The sequence below is a fragment of the Leucoraja erinacea genome, chromosome 36 (genome assembly GCF_028641065.1).
Source record: "Leucoraja erinacea ecotype New England chromosome 36, Leri_hhj_1, whole genome shotgun sequence".
Classification (NCBI taxonomy): Eukaryota; Metazoa; Chordata; class Chondrichthyes; order Rajiformes; family Rajidae; genus Leucoraja; species Leucoraja erinaceus.
Genome location: NC_073412.1, coordinates 8,862,471 through 8,875,748, shown reverse-complemented (window position 1 = coordinate 8,875,748; position 13,278 = coordinate 8,862,471). Strand labels below are relative to the sequence as shown.

The 13,278-nt window shown below is 43.3% G+C and overlaps 1 protein-coding gene across 3 annotated transcripts in view; it reads right to left on the bottom strand.

The window, feature by feature from the left end:
• The window catches only part of znf592 (zinc finger protein 592), a 127,173-nt gene extending 126,336 nt beyond the window's left edge, over positions 1 to 837 (bottom strand). For 2 of the 3 annotated variants that reach the window (XM_055662612.1, XM_055662614.1), the window contains exon 1: positions 692 to 837. The gene's annotated coding sequence lies outside the window, so the exon portion shown is untranslated. The other variant, XM_055662613.1, reaches the window with a different exon arrangement.
• Positions 838 to 13,278: the final 12,441 nt, after the last annotated feature.

The window sequence follows — 13,278 nt, the reverse complement described above, 5'->3', positions numbered from 1 at the left end:
CAATCACTATATATTGAAAATGATATGCAACAAATCATAAGTACACTATAGACATGTACTTATAATTCAGGTTAAGAATTAACCTTTTATATCTAATGACAAAATAGAATCACTGATGTAAACAATAGGTAAATATAATAAAATAAGTCATCGATTCCTGTAAAGTGAAAATTATAGGTGTAACTCGCCTTTTTTTTAACACATAAAAATGAGACAAATTACAATTCTTCGGTTTTAGGGATACATATAACGACTAAATTAAAATCTTCCCCTTCAATGACTAAGGCGTGCAGAAGGAAAATTAAAAGGCACAAAATACGAATGCAAATAATCTGGAAGCTTCAGAAATCAATCATGGAGTCACTATGATAAAGTAAAGAGGCAGCCATGAAACTGTCAAGCAGGCACTCTGAAACTTGCACACCACAGAAAGATATGCCCGATCTCCCAGAGAAAAACAAGATTTAAACAAGAGGCCTGTGAAGGGAGACAGATAGACTGAGACATACATACACACATAGGGGTTGTGACCCGAGCCGAGAGCAAGGCCCATTGTTTGCCGCTGTGTAGCCGCAACCTCCTCAACCTCACTCGGGGCCTCCTAACACTGCTGACACGCCAGCTCACACTCACTGTGCCCTGCCCTCCACTCCACCACACACGCACGCACACTCGCCCGCTCACAACTTACCATTTACATCCCGTCTCTCGACCGTGGCAGCAGCGGGTCACGTGGCTCCGTCCGAACCAGCATTCCCAAAGCCTCTGCCTTCCAGCGCCGAACGGCCGCGCTCGGGCACGCGGGCTCGGGGCTCGGGCACGCGCATTCGCACTCGCCCCCGCGTGCGCGTCGCTGGCGTCCCTGGCGTGGGGGGCGGGGCCGTCTCGCGCGGCTCAACGGCGGTTAGTCGGCGCCAGACCCCAAACCTGCGCCTGCGCGGCATCATGAAGTAGGAGGGGGCGGGAGCTCGCTCGGCGCCTCGACGCCCGATGGCGACAGCTGACCAGGTTCGTCCGTTGATAGAAAGCTCACCTCACACGATATGTGTGTGTGTATATATATATACACACACACACACACACACACACACACACACACACACACACACACACACACACACACACACACACACACACACACACACACACACACACACACACACACACACACACACACACACACACACACACACACACACACACACACACACACACACACACACACACACACACACACACACACCCATTTGTATATAGATCATCTGAGGCGCGGCTGGATGTCTTTCCCCCCTACAGTCTACAATTTCCTCACTGACCTGCATTTGACGTGGTTTTAAAGCCCCAAAGCGCTGCAGAGAGTTGTTAACAGATCGAGAGTGTTTTATTGACACATAGATTCCAAACAGAACAATGACATACTTGCAGCTGCACAACAGAATATGCTAACTTAGTAATAATAATAATAAACTTTATTACGGACTTAAGGTCCAGACAAGGGGCAACATTACATTAAAAATGCATTGCATATTAAATATCATAAAATACATATAAAATCTTGGTATATCACTTATAAAAATATCATAATTTATATATTTTTTTAAAACACAATACAGATATAGATATAGATATGCCATTTATTGTCACTATACATGTACAGTGAAATTGAAAGCTGCTCGTACTCAGTGCATACATATAATTTAGTACAAAAACCAAAACAGAAAAACAAAAAAACAGAAGGGAGAAGGGGGGGGGGGATTGGTGCACAATTCTGCGGCGCTATATACATATATACAGATGGAAGTACGGGTGTTGGGCTGTGAAGTCAGTGCATGTGTGAATTTGAATTAAGAGTAGTTATAATTTTCGGAAAGCAACTATTTCTGAGTTATTTGTCCTGGATTTGATGCACCTATAGCGCCTTCCAGAGGGCAGCAGGTCGAACAGTCCAAACGCAGGATGGGAGCTGTCTTTGATGATCTTCTTTGCCCTGCTAAGGCAGCGGGAGGTGTAGATATCCATCAGGGAGGGGAGAGGGCAACCAATGATCTTCTGCGCTGTCCTAGTTACCCTCTGAAGCCTCTCCCTGTCTGCCATGGTGCAGCTGCCATACCATGCTGTAATGCAGTATGTCAGCAGGCTCTCGATGGACGAGCGGTAGAAGGTCAGCAGCAGGTTAGAGTCCAGGTTGTGCTTCCTGAGGACCCTCAGGAAGTGCAGCCGCTGCTGAGCCTTCTTGATGACCGCTGTCGTGTTGTCTGTCCAGGAGATATCAGCAGCGATATGGACGCCGAGAAACCGGAAGGTGTTGACCCTCTCCACACACTCGCCGTTGATGTGTAGGGGGACTAAGTCGGTGCTGTGCCTCCTGAAGTCGACAATGAGCTCTTTTGTTTTCCTGGTGTTCAGAGCCAGATTGTTTTCTGAGCACCAGGTTGTCAACTTCAGGACTTCCTCTCTGTAGGCTGCCTCGTCTCCCTTTGAAATAAGTCCGACTACAGTAGTGTCGTCAGCAAATTTGACGATGCGGTTGTTGTTGTGGGCCGGACTACAGTCGTAGGTGTAAAGACAGTATAAGAGGGGGCTTAGCACACAGCCCTGTGGGGAGCCGGTACTCAAACTGCGAGTGGAGGAGAGGTGGGGGCCGAGTCTCACAGTCTGGGGCCGGTTGGTGAGGAAATCTTTTATCCAGGCACATGTGAGAGTGGGGAGGCCGAGAGTGACCAGTTTACCAATGAGAATGTCCGGAATGATTGTATTGAAAGCTGAGCTATAATCCACAAAGAGCATCCGGACGTAGCTCTGCCCCTGCTCCAGATGGCTCAGCACAGAGTGGAGAGCTACGGTAATGGCGTCTTCTGTGGATCTGTTTTGGCGATAAGCGAATACATAAGTTAAAAAGATTAAAAGAATGATCAAAGTCCTACAACGAGAAAACGATACCAGTGTCTCCACAGCTGGGATTCGTAGCGTCTAGTGCTAACCCTTATGTTCCACAAATAGCACATTTTTAGAGTCATTTATCCTGCAAATGAATGTATACATGTGATGTCTTAGGATAGCTTCTAAAGTACTGACTCCTGCAGCCACAAACATATTACTGGCACTACACCATCTAGGTTACCTTAGCAGGGTTCTCATGGCATTGTTATATGCCACCTTTAGTCTCTGCATACTTGAGAGGGGAGGGGGGGGAGAGAGAGGGGGGAGGGGAGGGGTGGAGGAGAGGGAGGAGGAGAGGAGAGGGAGGGAGGGGGGCGGAGGAGAGGGAGGGGGGAATCATCGCGAAAGCTGGAGTGCCACTCCCTCCCGGAGTGTCCCGTCCAGCCTTGCGAGTGCATTGTGATGTCATTTGGATCGTTTTTTCCATATTGGGTGAGTTTTTGGGGCTGTTTTTAAATTTTCAAGGATTAATAACTTTGGAAATATAGGTGGCAATGTGACGGGAAGATGTTTATCGCCACCATGGGAAAAATGTGAGTAGGATGTGTGATGGGAAGGCTGTGGCCTCGCGTTTGGAAGAAGATAGGAAAACCAAATTGACACAGAGGCACATCGTGGGCAGAAACACAAACAATAGGAAGACTTTTATTATTATAGAGATATCCCACATAGAACAATGAAATTCTTACTTGCTGCAGCACAACATAATATGTAAACATAGTACACTGTAAACAATATGATAAACGAGAGAGAAAAAAAAGCTCAGTGTGTATATGTACACACACACACACACACACACACACACACACACACACACACACACACACACACACACACACACACACACACACACACACACACACACACACACACGACTAAGTGGGACCTGTTGGGTCCCAGAATCACACGGGATGGCTGGTCCCCAATGCAATATTGCACCTCTCCACCAATTCCAATATTGGTGGCCAGTGGGGGCTTTCTGGAGCGCTAGTATGGGTGTTGTGCGCTGAAGGGACTGGTTTCCAGTGGGCTAGTATGGACATTGTGGGCCGAATGGATTCTTGGGCTGGCGGCTCAGTCACTCAAGCCTGTTGTGCTGGCAGCTCACTCACTCACGGCCGGTGGGCTGGCAGTTGACTCACGGCTATTCCTTGTAATTCCATTTCAAGCAGGGTGCAAGGCCACCGAATTCAAGTGTAGCTTCATACCATGTCAAGCAGGGTGCAAGGCCACTAAAGACAGCGAGTCGTGACCTCTCCCTCGCCCATCTTGCAGAGACTGTTAAGTGCACACTTCCGGGTTTTATAGTCCCTCCCCCCTCCCACCAGAAGGGGCGTGGCCTTAATGGCATGATTGACAGGAGAGAGAATCTCAACATTTTTTAAACACATAACTCTTTTATTCTTCCTCGATGGGAAAAACCCTCGGCACCTGATGAGCGGAGGGGGACTGAGTAAGATGGCCAAAAATCACAGCCATACGTGGTAGCGTTTTTACTAAAATCAATATAAAGCGCAAATAGGAAGTGGTCAAGATTAGACGTTTAATTATATAGAAGGCAAGGCAGCTCTAATTAGGCCAGGCAGCTCTAATTTGGCAAGGCAGCTTGCTTTAGCACTTTCACCTTCCCAAAACCAAAGGCAACACAGCTTGCTTTAGAACTTTCAAAACCAAAGGCAACACAGCTTTAGCACTTTCAAACCAAAACACATTTTTGCATTATCAAACTACATTTTCAAACCACATTAAGGCACTGACAGGTCAGTAAAACCACTCACTGTTTAGGAGACATGTGTTCAGTGTTATTCACAGCTCAGACTGAGAATTGCGACCTCTCGCTCCCCCATCTTGCAGAGAACTGAGGTATCTCCACACTTCCGGGTCGTACAGTCCCTCCGGAAGGGGCGTGGCCTTCAGGAGAGAGAATCTCAACATTTTTTAAACACTAATAACGCTTTTATTTTTCATCGATGGGAAAAATCCTCTTGTCCTGCGTAGCGGAGGGGGACTGAGAAAGATGGCCAAAAATCACAGCCGTAAGTGATTTTTCTAAAATCAATATACAGAGCAACAGTAAGTGATCAAGATCAGACTTTTAGTAATATAGATATATATGTGTGTGTGTATATATACATATAATTTCACATATATCCCCACACACACATATATATATATATATATACACATATATATACTAAACTTTTTTCATTTTTTTCCGTAATATACCTTGTTTCCCTTTCCCCTGACTCTGAGACTGAAGAAGGGTCTCGACCCAAAACGTCAACTATTCCTTTTCTCCAGAGATGTTGCTTGACCTGCTGAGTTACTCCAACCTTTTGTGTCTCACTCAGACATACATACACAGACATAGAGACAGAAAGACCGACACACACACACACACACACACACCTCAACTTCGTGCTCTGACAATGGAAATCAATCATAATTTGCGGGCTGCCGATTCCATGTCGATGATGACACATCATTACCCAGATATTTTGGATATGGAATAAAATTCACTCTCACGAGATTTATGTGACACAGAACTTAACATGGTACAGGGCAAGAACAGGCCCTTCGGCCCACAATATCTGTGCCGATTATAATGCCAAACATAACAAATCTCTGCCTGCAACTGATTCATGTCCCTCCAATCCTTGCATATTCATGTGCCTACCTAAAAGCCTAAATATGCACAATTTTCTATTCCACTGTATATCTTGATGGATGATGTGCTTCACCATGGAAAATGGGAGTTATGGACCTTTTTCTCGGCAATCAACCCCTGCAGTAATGTGAAGGTTGCCTCTATTTTGCAGCTTCATCCGACTAATCCGTGGTTCAATTTCCCTGCAGTTATCTTTCCTCTCATGGCCTCTGGACATTGATCTTAAACCTATGCTCTGCCACCATTACGATTACGATTTGCCACGTAATGATTTGCCTGGATAACACGCAAAACAAAGTGTTTCACTGTCTCTTGATACATGTGCTGGAAAACCAATAACAGTACGATTAATCTTAATTATTTGTAAATAGTTCCTCATTTGTTTAGTGAGCGTAAAACACTTGCGGAATCTTAGATTTCTGTATTGTAATGTCAACCTTGAATTGACCAGTTTTTTTTGCATTAAACTGTATTCCTTCTCGAGCCTTTCTCAAGAATCCTACAGTTTTTTTTGTCTAGCCTTCACTCCCATGCTGAAGTGTGGGAGCCTGAAATGAGTGTTGCCCTAGGGACAAACTTTCAGGTGATAGCTGTATTACAGTAGTTCATGTAACAGAAATTTGTACTGACAGAATTCACAAAACACTACCAAGAAATTTGGGATACGGAATACAAATTCGCTCCTGTGAAACTTTTGAGAATAACGTAAATGAATTAACAGTACATTTGTTTTTTATCGAATGGGCTTACAAGTGCCTTGTACCTTCAGTAATTCATGCAGAGCTATTAGGTGAGGTGGGGGTGGGCAGACAGAGGGAAGCATCATTGTGAGTAGTTAAGTTATTTAAGGCTGAGTTAGATAATATTTCTAATCAGGAGGGGAATCATGTATTATGGGGAATGAGCAGGAAAATGAATTTGAGGAATGTCAAAGCTATGACACTTATGAATGGCAAAACAGGATTGAGAGACCGAATGGCCTACTCTTTTCCTACTTATGTGCTTCCAGTTAATTGGGGAATAGTTCGTAACTTTGTAGCAACTTGACTTTTTTGTTTATTACCATCCAAATTCTGCTGGAGTTAGCTCTTTGTTGCAACTCATCCAGGTTAATGCGAGTTTTTAGATACATTGTTTTTTCTGAGCTTCAAAGACATACAGATGATAGATTTCCCACCAGGATGTTAAATGCGTTTCCATATTTGAAAATGTCCATTAACTCATGGTATTGCAAATTAGCGGATCCAGTCAATAAATTCCATTTATACCACTATTGTAACATTGTGCCTCCTACTATACTCATGTAAATTTACCATTTTCCACATATTTATGTACTTTTATAGCACAAAAGAATACTATGGCCATGGCAGTTGTGGAAGTTTACTGAAAGGGGTGTGTTCTTAGTTAATTTACTTCACCGCTCTCCATGGACTATTAAGAGACACCATCAATGCCCACCCATCTATACAGGCATCTCCTCCTGACCCACCTATGTCAGAATCTGCAGATTCCACAATGACCTCATTACTCACCTCAAAACCCACACAACTGCAGGGGAATCGAGCCATCCTCAATCCTGAGGGTCCAACTGACAACAAGAAATCCTTCTGGGAAGTGCCAATGAGAGTTGGATGGCAGTAGATGATATGAATTGTACTTATTGCTTTAAAGCCCAAGCCAGAAATCATCCAACTTTTGCTGCATTGAATTATAATTGCCTCAGAAAACCATCCAGCCCATCCAAGCCCCAGCTAGTCTCATTATGGAGTAATTAAGTCAGTTCCATTAACCATTTCTAGCTTTGAAGGTCTGAAAATTAATTTCCATTAAATGCCAATACAGTTTTATTTTGAAACCATTGAGTATTCTTGCTTCCAAAACCCAAAGTGTAAACTAGTTCCCAGAATGCGGGAACTCCTCACGACCATGAAGGCGACTCCCTGGAAACCAAACGCGAACTTGTGGCAACCATGTGGCGACTGCATAGTCTCCTGCAATCGCCTAAAAAGTCGCCTAGGTGGGACAGGCCCATAAAGGCATAAAGAAGGATTGAAGGGACAGGAAGATGGTGTTGTGATAAAAGATCAGATACATTGACACAAAAGGAGGCTGTTCAGCCCACTGAGTCCGTGAGACTCCCTTGGAAGTAATCCCATCAGTCCCATTCGCTCACTCCTTATTTCACTGCACTTCTACTATTCATTCTCTCTCTCCCATCTCCAACATGTCCTTGTGATATGTTCATAAGATGTTGGAGCTGGATTAGGCCATTCTCACCATCGAGTCTACTCCACCTTTTGATCTTGGCTGATCTATTTTTCCCTCTCAACACCGTTCTCTTGCCTTCTCCCCATAACCCTCTACACCCTTATTAATCAAGAATCTGTCAATACCCAATAACTTGGCCTCCACAGCCGTTTGTGGCAATGGCCACAATAGGTTGCCACTTAAAAAGCTATTAATTAAAATCACTTTACATGACACCGAGATTATACGATGCAGTGGTTGAGAATTGATTGATGGACAGAAATCATAGGAAAATATGTCATTTTTGGGTTGGATGTGGGAGGTAACTTGAGTTCCCAAAAATGGAGACCCACACTGTCATGGTGAGATCATTCAATTAAATCTCACCAATTTATTTTTGTTCAGAGAGCTCTGGTTCTCCAATTCTTTTTTTCATCCATGTGACATTTTGATAAATCCTCTTTGAACCATCTCAAAGACTTTAACATTCCTCTTAGAACTGAAAATATATTGCTATAACCAATCCAGAGCTAAATATATATATTTTTTAAAGTGGTTCTGGTGAAGGGACATTAACCCTGTTTCCCTTTCCGCAGGTGCTGCTTGACCTGTTGAGTATTTATATATATTTTTTAAAACAGAGTTTTATAAAACTTGCGCATAAATTACCTGTTTTTTTACTCATGGCAAAATTGATTTCTGTAAATCAGCCCAATGTATAGAAACATAGAACATAGGTGCAGGAGTAGGCCATTTAGCCCTTCGAGCCTGCACCGCCATTCAATATGATCATGGCTGATCATCCAACTCAGCATCCCGTACCTGCCTTCTCTCCATACCCCCTGATCCCTTTAGCCACAAGGGCCACATCTCCTCTTAAATATAGCCAATGAACTGGCCTCAACTACCTTCTGTGGCAGAGAGTTCCAGAGATTCACCACTCTCCGTGTGAAAAATGTTTTTCTCATCTCGGTCCTAAAGGATTTCCCCTCTATCCTTAAGTTGTGACCCTTTGTCCTGGACTTCCTCAACATCGGGAACAATCTTCCTGCATCTAGCCTGTCCAACCCCTTAAGAATTTTGTAAGTTTCTATAAGATCCCCCCTCAATCTCCTAATTTCTAGTGAGTACAAGCCAAATCTATCCAGTCTTTCCTCATATGAAAGTCCTGACATCCCAGGAATCAGTCTGGTGAACCTTCTCTGCACTCCCTCAATGGCAATAATGTCCTTCCTCAGATTTGGAGACCAAAACTGTACGCAATACTCCAGGTGTGGTCTCACCAAGACCATGCACAACTGCAGTAGAACCTCCCTGCTCTTATATTCAAATCCTTTTGCTATGAATGCTAACAGGTGAGTGGTAGGAGAATAATTGTGGACTTGAAGGCCATCTGGGAAAGAATGTGTAGCGGGGTAATGTGGATTGATAGTTACCCTGAGAACTGGCATTGACTTGAAGCGCTATATTGCCGTTCATTTTTTCCTAAGAAATATGAGATTTATACAGCTCAAGAACCCATATGTTTTGCAATATCCTTCAATATGTTCTGTCTGCTTTATAAACCTATGTAGCTGAACTGTCAGATTGTCCTGTTTCACTATACTCTTTAGACCTGTGTCATTAAGTCTATATCATCTCTCCCCATCGCTATTGCTAAAGTGCATTACTTCATAATTCTCTGATATTAAATTCTGTCTGACATTGTGTACCTATTTTGCTTGCCTGTATATATCATGTTGCAGTTGATTGCTATCATCCTCGTTGTCATACCTTTAGGTTTGTTATCTCTGGCAAACTTTGAAAATTTTCACCATATTTCAATATTGTCAAATGGCCTCTGCATTGACCCTTGTCAGAGTCATGTCTCTTTTTTTCTGTTCTTAATTCACTTTTCATCCATTGATACTGCTATTCATAACATAGAAAAGATTATTTAATTTGCATTTCAAACCTCATGTAGTTATACAACATGGAAAAAATCCATTTGGCCCATCATGTCCATGCCAACCAGTGGGGATCTTTCCATTGCACGTCTCACCTTTCAGCACCTGGCCTATAGTCTTATGCCTAGATGATTCCAGCACTAATCTAACCATTCTTAAATGCTGTTGGGAACTCTGCTTCCACAATTCTCACAGGTAGTGCATTTGAGGTACCTACCGCTCTGGTGAATAAGGTCCCCCTCAGATCCACTCAAAATCTCTTACTACAATCAATGTCCTCTAGCTTTACCTGCCTCTGATATTGGGAATAGTTTCCTAATGTTGACATATATAATAACTCAATCTTGTTGGTTCCTCCCCTTATGCATCTTGTTTCTCAGCAGTCTGTAAGCGTCCATGCTCTCCCAGTCCCCCAGTTGTTTGCCAGGCTCCCAAATGTCTGCCAGATCTCCACCCCACCACTGAACTATTAATAATCCATCATGCCTTCATCCTTCAATCTGACACTCACCCAATTGCCCAACATTGTCCCAATTTTAATTTTTCTCCTGCATATCCAACTCCTGGGTCCAACGTCACTCTCCATCCATCCATCCATCCATCCATCCATCCATCCATCTCTAAAAGTCTTGTCTTGTTTGCGTGTATGTCTGTGATAGGGTGAGCTCAAGGATATACGCCAAAACGGTACACAATAGCGCAAACATTTTTGCATCACCTTACTCACCATTGACCTGTGGTTATTTGTATCAAGTTTTGTTCAGATTGATGTCATATTTCACATTATCACATTTTTAAGTTTACTAAATCCACTTTGATAATCACTTCAACACTTCAGCGCTGGCAGTTGCAGCTATGACATCACAATGGGATCTCACAGTCCTCCACCCAACATGTTGCCATCATAGAACACTTAGTCGTGGTCCTGGCAGCAAATGATTGAATAGGAGGGGGAGGGGCCAGGGGAAGGGGAATTGGAATTGTAAGTGCTGGGGGAGGCAGAAGAAGTGCAATTGGAATTTTTTTTTAAGTCCATTGCTGGGTGAGGCAGGTGAGTGGTGGAATCTTACGTTGGGGAACGGGTTGCGTTGGGGGACAAGGCATACCGTCCGGGCTATGGGTGAGTGGTGTAATATTGCTTTGGGGGAATGGGTGAGTGGTGGAATATTGCGTTGGGAGAACGGGTTGCATTGGAGGACCAGGCCTCCCATGTGACAGGGACCCAACGGGTCCCACTTGGTCTAGCATATTAATAAAATTCTCATCTTGTCTGTTTCTATGTGTGTGTGTGTCTGTGTGTGCCTGTGTGTGCATGTCTGGCCATGTGATCTTGGAACTACGCAAAAACGGTGCACGATAGTGCGACATATTTTGCACCACCTTACTCACAATTTTCCTGTGGTTATTTGTATCAAGTTTTGTTCAGATTGATGTCATATTTCACATTATCACATTTTTAAGTTTACTAAATCCACTTTGATAATCACTTCAACACTTCAGCGCTGGCAGTAGCAGCTATGACATCACAATGGGATCTCACAGTCCTCCACCCAACATGTTGCCATCATAGAACACTTAGTCGTGGTCCTGGCAGCAAATGGTTGAATAGGAGGGGGAGGGGCCAGGGGAAGGGGAATTGGAATTGTAAGTGCTGGGGGAGGCAGAAGAAGTGCAATTGGATTTTTTTTTAAAGTCCATTGCTGGGGGAGGCAGGTGAGTGGTGGAATCTTACGTTGGGGAACGGGTTGCGTTGGGGGACAAGGCATACCGTCCTGGCTATGGGTGAGTGGTGTAATATTGCTTTGGGGGAATGGGTGAGTGGTGGAATATTGCATTGGGAGAACAGGTTGCATTGGAGGACCAGGCCTCCCATGTGACAGGGACCCAACGGGTCCCACTTGGTCTAGTATATTACTAAAATTCTCATCTTGTCTGTTTCTATGTGTGTGTGTGTGTGTGTCTGTGTGTGCATGTCTGGCCATGTGATCTTGGAACTACGCAAAAATGGTGCACGATAGCGCAACATATTTTGCACCACCTTACTCACAATTTTCCTGTGGTGAGGGGTATCAAGTTTCGTTCAGATTGATTTTATATTTTAAGTTATTCACATTTTTAACTTTACAAAATCCCACTTTGAGAAAAATTTCCAGATTTCAGCACCAGGTCCATGGTTCTAAATCACTGCTCCTTAGGTACAAATCTAAATAGCTTTTAATGTGTTGTTGGTTGCTGGCTGTGCTACCATTTCAGGCAATGAGTTCCGGACCTCTCAAAACTATTTTGCTTCTTTTAATGCATCCTATTATTTTAAGCCATCAAATCCTAAGATATTGTAGCAGAATTAGGCCATTCAGCCCATCAAGTCTACTCTGCTATTTGATAATGGGTGATTATTATCCCCTCTCAACCCCATTTTCATGCCATCTCCCTGTAACCTTTAACACCCTTACTAACCAAGAACCATCTCTGCTTTAAAAATACCCAATGACCTGTCCTCCACTGCCATCGGTGGCAATGAATTCCACAGATTCACCATCCTCTGGCAACAGAAATTCCTCCTCATCTCCATTCTAAAGGTACCACCTTTTATTCTGAGACTACGTCCTCAGGTCCACTACTGGAAACATTGTCTCGACCGACTCTATCTAGGTCTTTCATTATTTGGTAGGTTTCAATGAGATTCCTCCTCATCCTTCTAAACCACAGCAATTACTGGCCCAAAGCCATCAAATGTTCCTCATACATTTACCCAATCAACTCCGGGTCATTCTCGTAAACCTCCTCTGGACCCTCCTCAATGTTAGCACATCCTTCCTCAAATGTGGGGCCCAAACCTCCTCTCTACGTCTTAAAGCTGATGTAAATATGTTTTCTGTGGGGGAGAGTCTTGAACTAGAGGAAATAGTTTCAGGATAAAGTCACCTATTTATGACTGAGATGAGAATGAATTTCTTCCTATATAGGCCTTTGGAACTTTGGGATTCTCTTGACCAGCGTTGTGACCATCTTTGTGTGTATTCAAGACTGGGATAGATGTTTGGACTGCAGGGTAATTGAAGAAGAAAATGAACTTTGGACCAAAGATCTGATCAGTCACAAACTTAGTGAATGGTAAAGAACCCTTGAGGGGCCATGTGGTTTACTCCCATTCCTTTTCCTTATGTTCTTATTACCATGTTTAAGAAGAGAAACACTGAAAATAAAAGTAAAGTAGTCGGATTACATGTTATTGTGAGCTGCATTAGCCAAATTTTATCCCTCAAAATTATATTTTGCAGATTAACAATAAGACAGAAAATTAAAAGATATAAGAGATGACAAAAAAACATGCTTAGCTCAAGTCAAAGTTCTTCTAGTGGACTATTATACCCATTGTAAGGCAAACCAGCACTGAGTTATATTTCAGCCCCATAAAAACAAATCTATGTTAATCTTTAGAGTATTTAACTTGGGAGGGCAGTCAGGTTCAGAACA